The following is a 15,982-nucleotide window of genomic DNA, read 5'->3' as shown; positions in this document are numbered from 1 at the left end:
TGACGGTTAATTGGGAGTCGGATAATCGATGCTCTACTGTAGTATAAACTAAGCCGCTAACTAGACTATGAAAATATAAGTAAATCTACTACAAATAAATTCAGCATATGGAAGCAAAGTGATTGACAAACAAATTATAAACGATTAGGAACCACAATACTTGTAAATATATTATATTTCCTCCGTATTCTTTTTATGGGTGTATAATTATGGATTTCATAATAGAGATAGCGTTTAGAATGAAATCTCTTAATTATCGTCGACTAGAGAAGTGAAATAATAATACAGATAATGTTAATTGAATATATCAGAAGTGCAGTGCCTGCGGTACATTTTAGGCCCAGAATTAGGTACGACAAAATAACCAGGAAATTGATAATACTTTAAATGCCATCGAAATATCGTCAATGTGAAGAAGATATATTTTTTAAAGTCGCGAAAATGGATAGTGTTCAATATATGAGCAATTATTTATGGTGGCATCGTCACAATGCCGGGCTTCAATTTTTAATCACTTGATAGCAATGTCGAACTGCGAAACACTGCTCATTCCTCACCTGCAAAATTATAGAAAGGTAAACCGTCTCTGCGCTCGTTGGTATCTGCTTTGCACTTGTCTTCGATCGGTTGACTCGTTAGTGCCATAAAAGTAAACGAATTCGACTGGGCGAATCGAAAAATAAGCTCCGATTGCATCGGACGGGAATCGAACCCGGATCACTCGCGTGGAAGGCGAGTATTCTACCATTGAACCACCGATGCGTCTGTTCGGATTCTTTGCTTCGTCATATGACGGTAAAATCGGCCCGATGCTTTAGCCGTAAATATGTATTTACGTACTGTACATTACCTTCCCACTAACGTTATTACTCGCGTTATTAAACTCACTGCATCATCCAGAATTGGTGTCAACAAGCCCGTGTCACTTCGTATTACGTTGCATCTTGTCAGATCGTCAGTCGCTTCATTTCCAGAGTTAGCCATACAACTTTAATCCAATTTCGAGCCGGTCCGAACGTTGCGGATAACCAGCAAGTGTTGCTTTGTGTTTTTGAAAGCAGATGTATAAGTTTAAGCTTATCGTCAGCGGCCACCCTTCTGTCGACTTTCGCTGTCCGTCAATTAAACACCAGATATGCTTTTCTGCATCGGTCGTGACCAGTTTGCAATTTCCAGTCCGGAACGCCATATTTTCTTGCACAATGCAAAACGAAGCTAAACCACGCGGTCGAATTTCTGCAAAATACCGTTACTTTCAGCGAAGAAAATCGTACAAAGCCGCAAAAGTTAAATTATCCGCATGCATCGGCCGGGAATCGAACCCGAATCACTCGCTTGGGAAGCGAGTATTCTTCCGTTGAACTACCAATGCTCTTCGCGCTGTCATCTCTACAAGAAATTCGACTTAAACTCGTCAGTGACTTTTCACCAACAGCATTTCATTGTCGAACCATCCACTAAGACGGCTCGCTAAGCGTTGCAGCGATTTCCTCTTACCCGAAACACAAAAACGATCAGTAAAATTAATTTAATGCGTTCAATTTTTCCCTCCTTCTTACAGCAGTTCGAAAGTTGAAGAGTAAACTGTTATAAGTTTTCAGTTTCAGTTTGGCAGGCAGATTAATATCAAGCAATGAATACGTGGCAGTCGTTGGAGCAAGCTTCGAATGTTGCGTCGTCTGAATCAGTTCGATGTACGACAATCGCGGTGACACACCAGCAGAGCATTAAATATTCGTACGTTGCAGCTCTAACTGACTATACGCGAACGTCATCGAGATTGATACAGTAGTAATAAATAGTCAGTGGTTTGAGAAACAGGCATCGGTGGTTCAATGGTAGAATACTCGCCTGCCACGCGGGTGATCCGGGTTCGATTCCCGGCCGATGCAGCGTGCTGGCGTTTCGTTTTGTCTAACCTGCTGTTAACGCGTGGCGCTTTCGTTTTATCAAAATGCATTTTTTCTTTAGAAGTTTGTTACATTTTTTTCGTTAAACGTATTGTTAAATTATTTAATAACAAAGCAAACAGCATCGAATTGTGACTCTGCAAAAGCGCAGTTTGAACGTATCTGTGCCTGCATTGCAGATTTTAAGCACGAAGTCGCCAAAAAATAATTAGAAAAAGTGTGGTGTTCGTAACAAGAGGTACACGATCCCGCGAGCGAAATGGTACAAAATAAAACTTAATACAAAGTAGTTTTATTCTCTCTGAACAGGTTCTTTACATAGGATCCCAACTTTACAACTTCCAGAATTTAATATATATAGGAATTAAATGTTTGTCCTCAAAAACAGTTATCTTGCACACACGCGACAATCTGACGAGGACCGTATTCACTTACACTAACTTATACTAACTTAAAACTAAAAGAAATTGGAAGAATAGAAGAAATAAGGAAAGATAAGAAAAGTAGTAGAAATACCCGGGTTTCTTTGCGATGTGTCTTTTGGTGGGGAACAACTTCGGATCTCTCTCTTTTGTTACGTTTGTAGCCCTTTTCCTTATAGATCTTTCGTCTATAATCTTTTTCTTTCAGACTGAGTCGTCTTTCCTCGATGATCTCTCTCTGCACTTTATCCTCTTAGATCACCCTTCTCCCTTTCTGGAGCACTCCTTTTCAGCTCCTACCTCTTCGGGATTCCAACCCAGACTTCCTTCAAAGTTCTCTTATAGGAATTCCTTCCTATCGATTCCTTGGCTCCTCGTAGCCTCCAATCGTCGGACACTCGATCTGGAGCTCTACCTTCTCTCGTCAAGAGCTCGACCCAGACTGGCACTCTTTCTGTCTGTTTTGCTTCAGGGCCTCACTCCCTCTTTTGTTCTTACTATTGAGGGAAAGATAATCCTCCCCCAAGGGCAAAGAGTTAGACAAAGAAAGTTCTAGAAAGAGTTAGACAAAGAAAGTTCTAGAAAGAGTTAGACAAAGGAACAAAGAAAATCTAAGACTAATTCAATATAAAATATACAAAATATACAATATCATGGCCGACGGCCACATACGCCCCCCTCATAAGAGTCACACTCCGTAGTGCAATCTACGGTAGTTGACTTTACATCTACGCGTATTATAGGGGTGTTGCGGCGTTTTTTCTTTATCATCTTCAGTACACCTTTCACCGGCACCCTCGTTCTCGACCTCTTCCACATCCTGTGTGGGTGAATTTAGTACGGGTCTTCTCCTGGGTAACCATGTCCGTATGTAATCAGTGGGATCTTCATCTTCTTCCTCATCTCTTACGGGTGACTCTCTTCTCTTCACATACTGAGGGTTCCTCCTCCTACCTTCTTTATATATTGGAGCGTAACATGGTTTGATCCGGTCGGTGTGTACCACCCATCTCTCATCTTGGCGGTTACTACCAAGTTCAACAGTTACAGGACCCAACACTCGTACTATTCTATATGGGCCCAAGTACTTTGGAGAAAATTTTCCGGTGCTCTTTCTCCTCCCTCTCCGGAGTAACCATACCCGCTGCCCTTCTTCCCATAATTTTTCCTTCCTACCCTCGTTTTCTCTTCCCCTATTTTTTAGGTTACGTTGCCTTCCTAATTCATATGCAACTTTCCTGATGTCTTCCCTTCCGATATGACCCTTAAAGTTTTCCCTCGTCTTCCTTAAGAACTCTCCATCTCCTTGTGATTCCACTACTTTACTCCAGAGTTCTTTATTCTCTCTTACATTATTATTCACCTTCTCAGCCCTATTGCTATTAACGTTCATCCGTGATAAAGTATCCGCCACCTTATTGCGCTTCCCTTTTATGTGACTTATTTGAACATTACAGTCCGCTATCTTTGCTGACCACCTCATTAACCTTTTATTGTGGTTTCTCATGTTACCTATAGTATCATTTGCATAATCATCGTACACACCTTTACTTCCCCCATTACTGCTTGCACTTTCCTCCATTGCCCTTCTCACACTACTGATTATTTCATACATTCTCCCGAGTATATCCATTCCCAAGATACCGTCGTATTCTGTGTGTCCAGGAAGCTGCATGCATGCTACGGTTATCTTGGATGCCTTATCCCTATATCCCACCTCGGTGTACAAAACTCTCTCACATTCTGTTACTTCGCCATTTATGCCTCTTATCCCTAAAAATTCACCCTCAATAGTTGCCCTAGCTATGTCTTGTCTGGAGATACGTTTCATTACCGTGGAACTCAAGACTGACCTTTCGGCTCCCGTATCTATAAGAAAGCACAGTCTAGTACCCTCAACTTCACCATTAATTAGTGGAAGACCTTTTCGTGACTTAAAAGCTTTGTCGGCCAGCTTAATTCTTACACAAGGAGCGCTATGCCGGCCTGTATGGCACTCCTTTATCAGGTTAACCGATTCCCTTTTACGTTTTGGACAGTTACGGGCAAAATGGCTAGCATCACCACATACGTAACATCTTTTATCATTCACCCTCCTATCCTGATTCCCTTTATCCAATATCTTATTCACTGCTTCTACTAATGATTCGATTTTCTTTTCCAACCCCTTAATTTTTTCCTCATTTTTATTATCCTGAATTCTTGGATCTTCCCATCCTTCGGCACCCACGGCAGATTGTTCCCCAATGTTCACATTTGCCCCTCTTTGTTCGAACCTGCCACCACACACCATTTCTATTTTTTCCTCTCCTTCCGCTACCTCGAAAGCTTCTTCCAGCGTTTTTGGCGCTCTCCTTAGTACGTTGGCCTTAAGGTTCCCCCTCAATCCCTTTATAAATCGCTCCAAGATTATATCATCACACAGTACGCTTATTTTATTATTTTCCCTGGTAGCCCGTGCCAGTAACGTCTTTGTACGGATCGTGAAGTCCGTTACGGACTCGCTATGCCCTTGCTTCAAACTTAACAACTTATCTACGAAGTCCTTTTCTGCAGCCTCTCTCTTCCCAAAACATTTTATTAAATCACATTTTATCTCCTTGTATTTTCCAGGGTATTGCTCTACCAAACATAAGAATGTGGCCAATGGTTCACCTTTTAACCGCGACTGCAGTACCGCTACCTTGACCTCGTCATTCCATCCGGCCAACTTAGCTATATTTTCTATTGTCTGGAAAAACTGCTTAATGTTGACCGTATCACCCTGCGTTCCAGAGAACATAGGGATCATGCCCAAGAATCCTGTAACGACTAACGGTGGGCTCGGATCGAAACCTTCACCAGAATTCGAGCTCCCCACTTGGTTGTTCGTGGCCATTACAATACGTATATATACAAATAAGATAGACTAAAATTACAATGGGATATTACAAGGAGAAAGATATACGACAAAATGTCTTCGTGTTACAGTTGGGATCCTGTCGCGGACGCCATTTGTGGTGTTCGTAACAAGAGGTACACGATCCCGCGAGCGAAATGGTACAAAATAAAACTTAATACAAAGTAGTTTTATTCTCTCTGAACAGGTTCTTTACATAGGATCCCAACTTTACAACTTCCAGAATTTATATATATACAGGAATTAAAAGTTTGTCCTCAAAAACAGTTATCTTGCACACACGCGACAATCTGACGAGGACCGTATTCACTTACACTAACTTATACTAACTAAAAAATCTTCGTGCTTATCGTATATTTCATCATACAAGCATCATGGCAGCTGGTTTTGTTCATCGAGAACTGTCTTAAGCTGGAAAATTGATATATTTATTCACATTTTATGCGTCGCGGGCCGCAAAATATATGAATGCGGCCCGAGGACCGCAGGTTGCTCATCCCTGCCCTAGACCATCACTGACGCGCAATTAACTGATTGCCTCTAGAAGTCGGCTTTTTACAGCAACGCAGCTTCCCTGCCATCAAACACGGCACGCCACTGAATCTTATCATTTATTTCACATGTAGTATAGAAATTTGTAATAAGATACATAATGCAATTATAATAAAATATTAATTTTAATTAATTCAAACTACGTTAAAATATGAAAAATTTATATTTTAGAAAATTCGGTGGAAGCGCTGCTTCCAGCGCTTCCAATGACGGCACGCCACTGCCGTAAGCAATCCTATTATGGGTTTAACCAGTCCCACAATGGGGCGACCGAGTGGTGAGGGACGGGGCCCGACATATTCGGACGGACCATCCTTTGAAAAATTTCTGGGGATTTATCGACCCGCCGTTCACGTTTTAGGCTGAATACGACGGTTGCGACCTCTCCGATGTGTCGATAGGAATTTTTGAGTTTAACAGTTGATGTTGAAACCGAAAGTCTGATATATTGTAGATGAGTCCAGAATTACAAAATCAAGACCATCGGACTGAAGAGCCGATATGGTGGTTCTGTACGTGGATAGTAATAAACAAGACGGCAGAAAATGGGAAGCGACAAGAAATATTTAAACAAATATAACACTCGAAGGGTATACGTTCACCAGAGTGTATATGGAAGAAATTAAGACGAGTCTTTTCCAGTTAACTCGAGGGATTATGAGTTAGACCCTACGTATATATATGGTTATAGTGTTCACGATTTTCAGTTTGCACATTGAGTATGATGGGAAGATATGGATGGAGGTAGTGTTTTGTGATTATCTGGTAAGCATAGAACTGTGCCAGAGCTCTTTATTGCCATATAGGCTGCTTCATACTTACTTGAGCGTCAATTTTGGGGGATAAGACCAAGGGTTAGAACCTCCGTATGAACGGAACTGAAGTGAAAGTGAAGTTTGAAAGAAATTGGCAAAATAATAGTTTTTCGTTTAAAAGTGGAATAACATTAAATTGCAGGTATTTCTCATACCACACGGTAACTTCTACAACACGGTTTCTCTCTAACACGGTAGGAAAATTGGGGATATCCCACGTAAAATACGACTTTCGGTTTCGCTCTGACACAGTTTGGAAAATCCGTACAAAATTTCACAATTTTTAAGTGTAAACTCCGTTATTCGATTTTCTTTTTATTCAAGCAAGCACGTGTGTCGTCTAAAATTTGCCCATAGATTTTAGAATATTGAAATTTTCAGTTTGTTTTGTGCCTTTTGTCGGGTTTGCTTTAATGAAAACTGATAGTATAATTTTTTCTTCCTTGCACTAGCTCTTCTATTCACCGATGCTGTTGTCGTTGCTTTCAGACCGTCATTATGTTTTGTTTTTATACTTATAGATTAAATAAACTTTATTAAATACGAAGGTTAAACACTTTTAGATAAGTGTTATTAAACTTTTTTAATCATGAGTAAAATAACGAACGAAATACGGCTATATCTCGGTACTCGAACAATTCGGTGTTCGAACACAAATTTTGGCAAACAGTCGCTCGGTACTTGACTGAACAAACGTGACCTGCTAAAACAAATTATCAGTTAATTAATAACATATTTTGTCATCTATAGCAATTTCTTATGATAAAAATAAAAAATATGAGAATGTTGCTGATACTTCCGATCAACATCAACAAAAAAGCTGAGATGACGACTGTACTTCTCGTAAAAAGAAAACGCTTGCGTTTAACTACAATTAATATTAATGCATAATACAATATTGGGGTTGTTAATTAATTATTAATTGGAAATAAATTATCAATTGCTTTAATAAACACATTTCTCTTAGTAACGTAGTGTTTGCGAATTCGGCCCATGATTGGCTATGATTCTGGAGTAAAGCAAGACATCAGGATTACAACAAAATTTATTGTATCAAAAAACAAATCTTGTAATTTTCAAGAAACTTAAAAATTAAATATCACATCAATCGATCAAATCTCCGAGCCAAATTTCCATACAATCTCAGCAGGTGAATAATACCCGTACAATATAAAATACAGTATTAAGACCAAGCACAACTAAAACAAATTAATTCTTTAAAAACACTAAAAAACTTTAGGTTATAATCCAAGTAAAATAAACTACTCTTTAGCTCCGACTTCGAGTGAGTTATTTAGACAATAAAGAACGAAAAAATGCTATACTTTGATCAACTTCTTTATTTCATTTCCCAAATGCATTTCGCAACGCCTCATCAGTGGGTAGTTGAGTCTCGGTAACCCATTCCTTTTATGCTGGGTGATGTTTTCCCAGCATGCATCTATCTGCATACTGTCATTCAGGTTAATTAAATTTGCATATTCTTTTATACAAAAATGTTCTATTATTCTACGTTTTAAACAATCTTCTTCTTTATAAAGTATTTTTACATTATTTCTATCTATTTTACAAAATTTATTTTTATAATGTAGGTACCACGGCGATTCTTCTCATTTTAATCTTATTGCTGCCTCGTGCTCTTTTAAACGTGTTTCCAACTTCCTTCCGGTTTCTCCAACGTAAGACTTCGTTTGTGGACAAGTACAAGATAATTTATAAATTACACCTGCAACATCAAGTTTGTTTAACATATTTGTATCATCTTTGTTTATGACATTTACTATATTCAACAATTTGTTCTTTTGTTTTGCCACGATACATAAAGATTTCTCGGTCGCCGTCGGGGTTGCCGGTTTCGCGGATTAATGCAACATCAAACTGGATAAAGTTAATATTAAAAATACCGAAAAACCTTTATAATACGGCCAAACGAAAATGAAGTCCGACACATAGGATAAACAGATTGAGCCAGGGACAAGCCACCATTCTTTCTCCTCGAATTTCTGGCTTTAAAAAAAATCCTATGTGTCGGACTTCATTTTCGTTTGGCCGTATTATAAAGGTTTTTCGGTATTTTTAATATTAACTTTATCCAGTTTGATGTTACATTAATCCGCGAAACCGGCAACCCCGACGGCGACCGAGAAATCTTTCCGAAAATCGAAATAATATTGGGCGAAATCCTAGGAATTTGATTTATTTCACGCCATGGCCGAAAATGAACGAAAAAGATGTTTATTCAAACGAATTTCGGGCGATTTTCGGAGATGGTCAAGCCTCCAGACGTAGAATTGAAAAAGATCTCCACGTTGGACATTCTGCACTATGTAAATGCAGAAGATAATTTATTTATCAAATTCCGAACACAAGAAAATGACTGAAGCAAAATTTAAAAAGAAAAAAAATATATATATAAATGAATTAAAAAAAATAAAATTGATTTTTTAAATTCGAATTTTTACGTTATTCGAACATTGTTGACGCGTCTTTTAACGTTTGTTCGAAAAACGTCACGCATGACGATTCGCAGTTCGATTGTGTTTCTGGTTGTGGTCGGACGTGCTTTTCTTGTGCTCTTGGATTGCGTTGGATTTTTTTGCGGTTTGCGGACTGTTGCGGAGAAGACTGAAGATTTTTGAGGTAAGTCTTAGTCCATATTGACCCTAGACGTAAGAATTTATTTAATATTACTTGGAGAATCGGTCCCAGAAGACATCGTTCGATGGTCGTCCGTTTGCGCTTCGGATTCGAATCTTTTAGATTTAAAAAGGCAGCTGCGGTGAGCATTTTGTTTTTCTCGGAAGAATTTAAGGATTAATTTAAGCTCGAATTAGTTTATCGAAAGATTTATGATATTTTTTAAAAGATTTTTCAAGTTTATTTCGTGTTAATTTTATATGTTCTTCCTTATGTGCTTTTAAAATGGCGTTGAACAAACGAAATATTAGGAAATTTGGTAACAATAGCGTTGTCGGTCGATCGGAGAATACTGGACGAACGAGAGGAATGATTTGTTCTAGTTTTGGGGGTGGCGAGGTAAAGATGACGTTCGATTATAGAAAATCTTGCTTCTAACCCCTTGTGGAGAATGGAAACCGAAGGCGGAGGGTGGTAGGGAGTCTCTCGATCCCAATCCGTCGTCACTCGGGGGATAGAAACGTAAAAAATGCAGATATTTAGCCTTAAAATTGAAAAAGAATCCATTACGTCAATCGCATTCGAATTCGTTAGGCGCTTTCTAATCTCCATAGAAACGGCAACAATTGCCGTTTCTATTGTTGCAACACGATTTTGCGTCACTTTGCACGTTTTTCGCTTGCCGGACGGACGTGTGCGCTCTGTGCTCTTGTTTTCGCTGTGTTTTTTGCTACCGGAACGTGGTTTTAAGAAGACTTTTGGACGCCTACATTATACCAAGTAAGATTTTAATTAGAATTTAGCTAGCTGTAAGATTTTATTTTCGTTTCGTTTAGTCCAACTTTCAAAGACGACATCGGCCGGCGTATTTGCGTTTAAATGTGCCGTCGCTTGTGAATTCTTCTTCTTCTTCCTGGTTTATATGGAGATGTTAGCCTTGTATGCTCTTTCTCCGAACAGACGTCGCTTGTGAATCAGGATCCCAAATGACTTTTAAACGAGCCGCCACATTGGAAAGCGACCGAAGCGCCGGAAACGGATTAAGTATTTGCTCATTGGTTTATTTTCGTAATTAATTCTTTTATATTTTATAAACACGGTCAAAGAATAAGGATTATTTATAGAAATTCAATTAAAAATTATTTAATACTAAGTTTAAATAGAATTCCTCGTAATTTTAACTGAAATATACTCTGGTAACATTGATGGACGGAGACCGTATTCCGAAGCATGGGATGTTCCTTGGACAGGTCAAAACTTTCGCCCTTTGACCTCCGACTTTTCCATGCAATTTATGTACTACTTACAACGCTTTTCAATGGCTTATTTTGTCAGAATTAAATTGTCTGCAAACACATCTAATACTAATACACTTAACAGTTATCTATACAGGCTGGACACAAAGAATTCTTTTCCTTAGGCTCTTTGTCTCTTTCCACGAGGTGGTCTTTTCTGAGTACAGTCGATCTGCCAATGCTTTGTGCCAGTTAAACGTTCGTGTCCCGAATGGCGAGTTGGGATGTGGGCACGTTTCGCTTCTTCGTACGTTTCTCTTGTGTTTTGGTCGACTCGTTGGCAATTTCTTTGTACGAAACTCTTTAAATGCCGTCGTTGCGTTTATGTGACGTACACGTTAGGGTAAATTGCTCTAGAAGGAAACACTTGTTACGACTCTGGCTCGAGTGCCTTTTCCTCGTGGCTACGTGCGGCGTGTCTTTAATTTACTGTCGTACAAATACAAATTACACGTAAGAGAGTTTCTTCGTTTCGGGTCGGTCGTCTCTACTGCAAATACAGTTGGAACGTTCTAGCAATTTCCGGTAGGATCTAACGCAAACTATCCGAATTCCGATTCGTCGTGAGTATAATCTTGGACTTTTTCTGCGCTAATCGGTCCCAGAAGACATCTCGGCACATCGTTCGATGGTCGTCCGTTTGCGCTTCGGATTCGAATCTTTTAGATTTAAAAAGGCAGCTGCGGTGAGCATTTTGCTTTTCTCGGAAGAATTTAGACATTAATTTTTTAAGCTTTTGTTTTAATCGACTAATTGCAAACTTTTTTTTTCAGAATGAAGATGTTGGAGTGGTTTCGCCGGAGGTTCCGACGGAAGAATGCGGTGGCGCCGGAGGGAGGGGGTTCCTCGGACGGCTCCGATGAGACGTTCGAGGATCCGGTGGTGGACTTGGTCTCTGCCGAATGTTCGGTGTCGTTGGAGACCGTCGAGCGAGAGGCAGCGGGTGGTGACGACCTTCCCCCAGTGCGTGTGGCGTGGCACTCTCCCGGAGGCGGGAGAGTTCTGAGTCCATTCCACTTGGCCAAGGTCGTCAGGGATCAGCCAGCCACAGACCTTGTTGTGGAAGAAGTACGGCGTAACAACACCTACGAGGTTTCTCGGAATTCGTTGTTACTTCGTATGTTCGGGTTGTCTGCCTCTTCGTCCACGCTCGCGACGTCGTCGCCATCGTCTTTCGGAAGTCGGAACGGGGAAGAATCGGAGGAGAGCGCCGCCGAAGTCGAGGGACCGCGGTTTTGTTGCTGCGGGTGGCTGCGTTTCCCTTGGCCTAGGCGGTGATCCTCCTCGATTTTCCCCAACTCGTCCTTTGCACCCGGATGCGACATTCTGACCGGATTCGACACTTTTCTCCCGGACTCGACACCTTTTCCCGGACGTGACTGTCTCCTACCCGGACGTGACCCACGGACTTGTCTCCCGAACGTGACACTCGATAGACGACAACGGATTTGACTCCCGATTCTGACCACCCGGACGTGACACGTTTACTCACCGGACGTGACATTTGACCGACCTTTCTTCCCAAACAGCTGTTACGAGGATTGAGCTTCCGGTTAGGTTAGGTCAGGTCCTTCGCTCTCCTCATGACACTGTTCGGGAAGAAAGACTAGCTGATACAGGTAATAATGTTGAGCTTAGATAATAAATGAATGAACTTCTTCTTTTCTCACTGTCTTTGTGTTTTGTAGGAACATTTGGGAGGGAGATACTTCTCCCTCCCCAACTTTACCACGAAGAGGACGAAGTGGCCATTTATCGTAAAAGTGAATATTTTCCGAAGTCTCCGATGGTAAGATCTCTTTCGTTTCATTTTCAACACATCTTATTCTCGTACGTAATTTACTGTTTTTCTGTTTTTAGACATGCCGAAAATGTTCTTCGATCACACGCACACACACACACACGGACATAACATCACTGTACACGAAGATATACACCGTTTAAGCTTTACTCGAATTCTCGCACTCACGCACTTACACATCAAGCGCCTCGTTCTGTGTATGTAATTCGACACAATGAAACAACCCGAACACTCGCTTCCCACAAATCCAACCCCTGGGTCCTCGTCCCGGGAAGTGGAAACGCCAATTTTAAAGATTAAAGTACTTTAAATTGGCGGCCGAAGGGGCTCTGGTAATCACACTTCTTGCATGGATTAAATGGAATTTCACACATTAGCATAAATAATCGTTTTGTGATGAATTTTTCTGTTAAATTTAGTGTGGTAAGAAATTATCTGCGCACAAATCTCGCTCGTATTTCAGTATCGCTAACTCGTTAAAGATCTTCGTGCTTATCGTATATTTCATCATACAAGCATCATGGCAGCTGGTTTTGTTCATCGAGAACTGTCTTAAGCTGGAAAATTGATATATTTATTCACATTTTATGCGTCGCGGGCCGCAAAATATATGAATGCGGCCCGAGGACCGCAGGTTGCTCATCCCTGCCCTAGACCATCACTGACGCGCAATTAACTGATTGCCTCTAGAAGTCGGCTTTTTACAGCAACGCAGCTTCCCTGCCATCAAACACGGCACGCCACTGAATCTTATCATTTATTTCACATGTAGTATAGAAATTTGTAATAAGATACATAATGCAATTATAATAAAATATTAATTTTAATTAATTCAAACTACGTTAAAATATAAAAAATTTATATTTTAGAAAATTCGGTGGAAGCGCTGCTTCCAGCGCTTCCAATGACGGCACGCCACTGCCGTAAGCAATCCTATTATGGGTTTAACCAGTCCCACAATGGGGCGACCGAGTGGTGAGGGACGGGGCCCGACATATTCGGACGGACCATCCTTTGAAAAATTTCTGGGGATTTATCGACCCGCCGTTCACGTTTTAGGCTGAATACGACGGTTGCGACCTCTCCGATGTGTCGATAGGAATTTTTGAGTTTAACAGTTGATGTTGAAACCGAAAGTCTGATATATTGTAGATGAGTCCAGAATTACAAAATCAAGACCATCGGACTGAAGAGCCGATATGGTGGTTCTGTACGTGGATAGTAATAAACAAGACGGCAGAAAATGGGAAGCGACAAGAAATATTTAAACAAATATAACACTCGAAGGGTATACGTTCACCAGAGTGTATATGGAAGAAATTAAGACGAGTCTTTTCCAGTTAACTCGAGGGATTATGAGTTAGACCCTACGTATATATATGGTTATAGTGTTCACGATTTTCAGTTTGCACATTGAGTATGATGGGAAGATATGGATGGAGGTAGTGTTTTGTGATTATCTGGTAAGCATAGAACTGTGCCAGAGCTCTTTATTGCCATATAGGCTGCTTCATACTTACTTGAGCGTCAATTTTGGGGGATAAGACCAAGGGTTAGAACCTCCGTATGAACGGAACTGAAGTGAAAGTGAAGTTTGAAAGAAATTGGCAAAATAATAGTTTTTCGTTTAAAAGTGGAATAACATTAAATTGCAGGTATTTCTCATACCACACGGTAACTTCTACAACACGGTTTCTCTCTAACACGGTAGGAAAATTGGGGATATCCCACGTAAAATACGACTTTCGGTTTCGCTCTGACACAGTTTGGAAAATCCGTACAAAATTTCACAATTTTTAAGTGTAAACTCCGTTATTCGATTTTCTTTTTATTCAAGCAAGCACGTGTGTCGTCTAAAATTTGCCCATAGATTTTAGAATATTGAAATTTTCAGTTTGTTTTGTGCCTTTTGTCGGGTTTGCTTTAATGAAAACTGATAGTATAATTTTTTCTTCCTTGCACTAGCTCTTCTATTCACCGATGCTGTTGTCGTTGCTTTCAGACCGTCATTATGTTTTGTTTTTATACTTATAGATTAAATAAACTTTATTAAATACGAAGGTTAAACACTTTTCGATAAGTGTTATTAAACTTTTTTAATCATGAGTAAAATAACGAACGAAATACGGCTATATCTCGGTACTCGAACAATTCGGTGTTCGAACACAAATTTTGGCAAACAGTCGCTCGGTACTTGACTGAACAAACGTGACCTGCTAAAACAAATTATCAGTTAATTAATAACATATTTTGTCATCTATAGCAATTTCTTATGATAAAAATAAAAAATATGAGAATGTTGCTGATACTTCCGATCAACATCAACAAAAAAGCTGAGATGACGACTGTACTTCTCGTAAAAAGAAAACGCTTGCGTTTAACTACAATTAATATTAATGCATAATACAATATTGGGGTTGTTAATTAATTATTAATTGGAAATAAATTATCAATTGCTTTAATAAACACATTTCTCTTAGTAACGTAGTGTTTGCGAATTCGGCCCATGATTGGCTATGATTCTGGAGTAAAGCAAGACATCAGGATTACAACAAAATTTATTGTATCAAAAAACAAATCTTGTAATTTTCAAGAAACTTAAAAATTAAATATCACATCAATCGATCAAATCTCCGAGCCAAATTTCCATACAATCTCAGCAGGTGAATAATACCCGTACAATATAAAATACAGTATTAAGACCAAGCACAACTAAAACAAATTAATTCTTTAAAAACACTAAAAAACTTTAGGTTATAATCCAAGTAAAATAAACTACTCTTTAGCTCCGACTTCGAGTGAGTTATTTAGACAATAAAGAACGAAAAAATGCTATACTTTGATCAACTTCTTTATTTCATTTCCCAAATGCATTTCGCAACGCCTCATCAGTGGGTAGTTGAGTCTCGGTAACCCATTCCTTTTATGCTGGGTGATGTTTTCCCAGCATGCATCTATCTGCATACTGTCATTCAGGTTAATTAAATTTGCATATTCTTTTATACAAAAATGTTCTATTATTCTACGTTTTAAACAATCTTCTTCTTTATAAAGTATTTTCACATTATTTCTATCTATTTTACAAAATTTATTTTTATAATGTAGGTACCACGGCGATTCTTCTCATTTTAATCTTATTGCTGCCTCGTGCTCTTTTAAACGTGTTTCCAACTTCCTGCCGGTTTCTCCAACGTAAGACTTCGTTTGTGGACAAGTACAAAGTAGTCTTCGAAAGAAAAGAAACGACACGCAACATACAAAACACGGTGTTCCTCAAGATAGATATTTGTATCATCTTTTGTTTATGACATTTAACTATATTTCAACAATTTGTATCTTTTGTTTTGCCACGATACATAAGAGGATTTCTCGGTCGCCGTCGGGGTTGCCGGTTTCCGCGGATTAATGCAACATCAAACTGGATAAAGTTAATATTAAATATACCGAAAAACCTTTATAATACGGCCAAACGAAAATGAAGTCCGACACATAGGATAAACAGATTGAGCCAGGGACAAGCCACCATTCTTTCTCCTCGAATTTCTGGCTTTAAAAAAAATCCTATGTGTCGGGACTTTCCCCGGACTTGGTTTTCGGTTCGGCCGTATTATAAAGGTTTTTCGGTATTTTTAATAATTAAAACTTTATCCA

At 39.5% G+C, this 15,982-nt stretch overlaps 1 long non-coding RNA gene and 3 other non-coding genes across 4 annotated transcripts; 2 read left to right on the top strand and 2 right to left on the bottom strand.

Moving 5' to 3' along the window:
• Positions 1–691: 691 nt before the first annotated feature.
• Positions 692–762, bottom strand: TRNAG-UCC (transfer RNA glycine (anticodon UCC)). Its single transcript has one exon. It is a non-coding gene; the product is annotated as a tRNA-Gly (tRNA).
• A 539-nt stretch (positions 763–1,301) lies between these two features.
• TRNAG-CCC (transfer RNA glycine (anticodon CCC)) lies at positions 1,302–1,372 on the bottom strand. Its single transcript has one exon. It is a non-coding gene; the product is annotated as a tRNA-Gly (tRNA).
• Positions 1,373–1,821: 449 nt separating this feature from the next.
• On the top strand, positions 1,822–1,892 carry TRNAG-GCC (transfer RNA glycine (anticodon GCC)). Its single transcript has one exon. It is a non-coding gene; the product is annotated as a tRNA-Gly (tRNA).
• A 10,291-nt stretch (positions 1,893–12,183) lies between these two features.
• LOC136985652 (uncharacterized) lies at positions 12,184–12,565 on the top strand. Its single transcript, XR_010882369.1, has 2 exons — positions 12,184–12,319; positions 12,391–12,565. It is a non-coding gene; the product is annotated as an uncharacterized lncRNA (long non-coding RNA).
• The last annotated feature ends 3,417 nt before the right edge of the window (positions 12,566–15,982 follow it).

Source organism: Centruroides vittatus, unplaced genomic scaffold (assembly GCF_030686945.1).
Source record: "Centruroides vittatus isolate TY-2023 unplaced genomic scaffold, ASM3068694v2 contig_975, whole genome shotgun sequence".
Classification (NCBI taxonomy): Eukaryota; Metazoa; Arthropoda; class Arachnida; order Scorpiones; family Buthidae; genus Centruroides; species Centruroides vittatus.
Note: the sequence above shows the minus strand (reverse complement) of the source record. Positions and strands in the feature narration are given on the sequence as shown.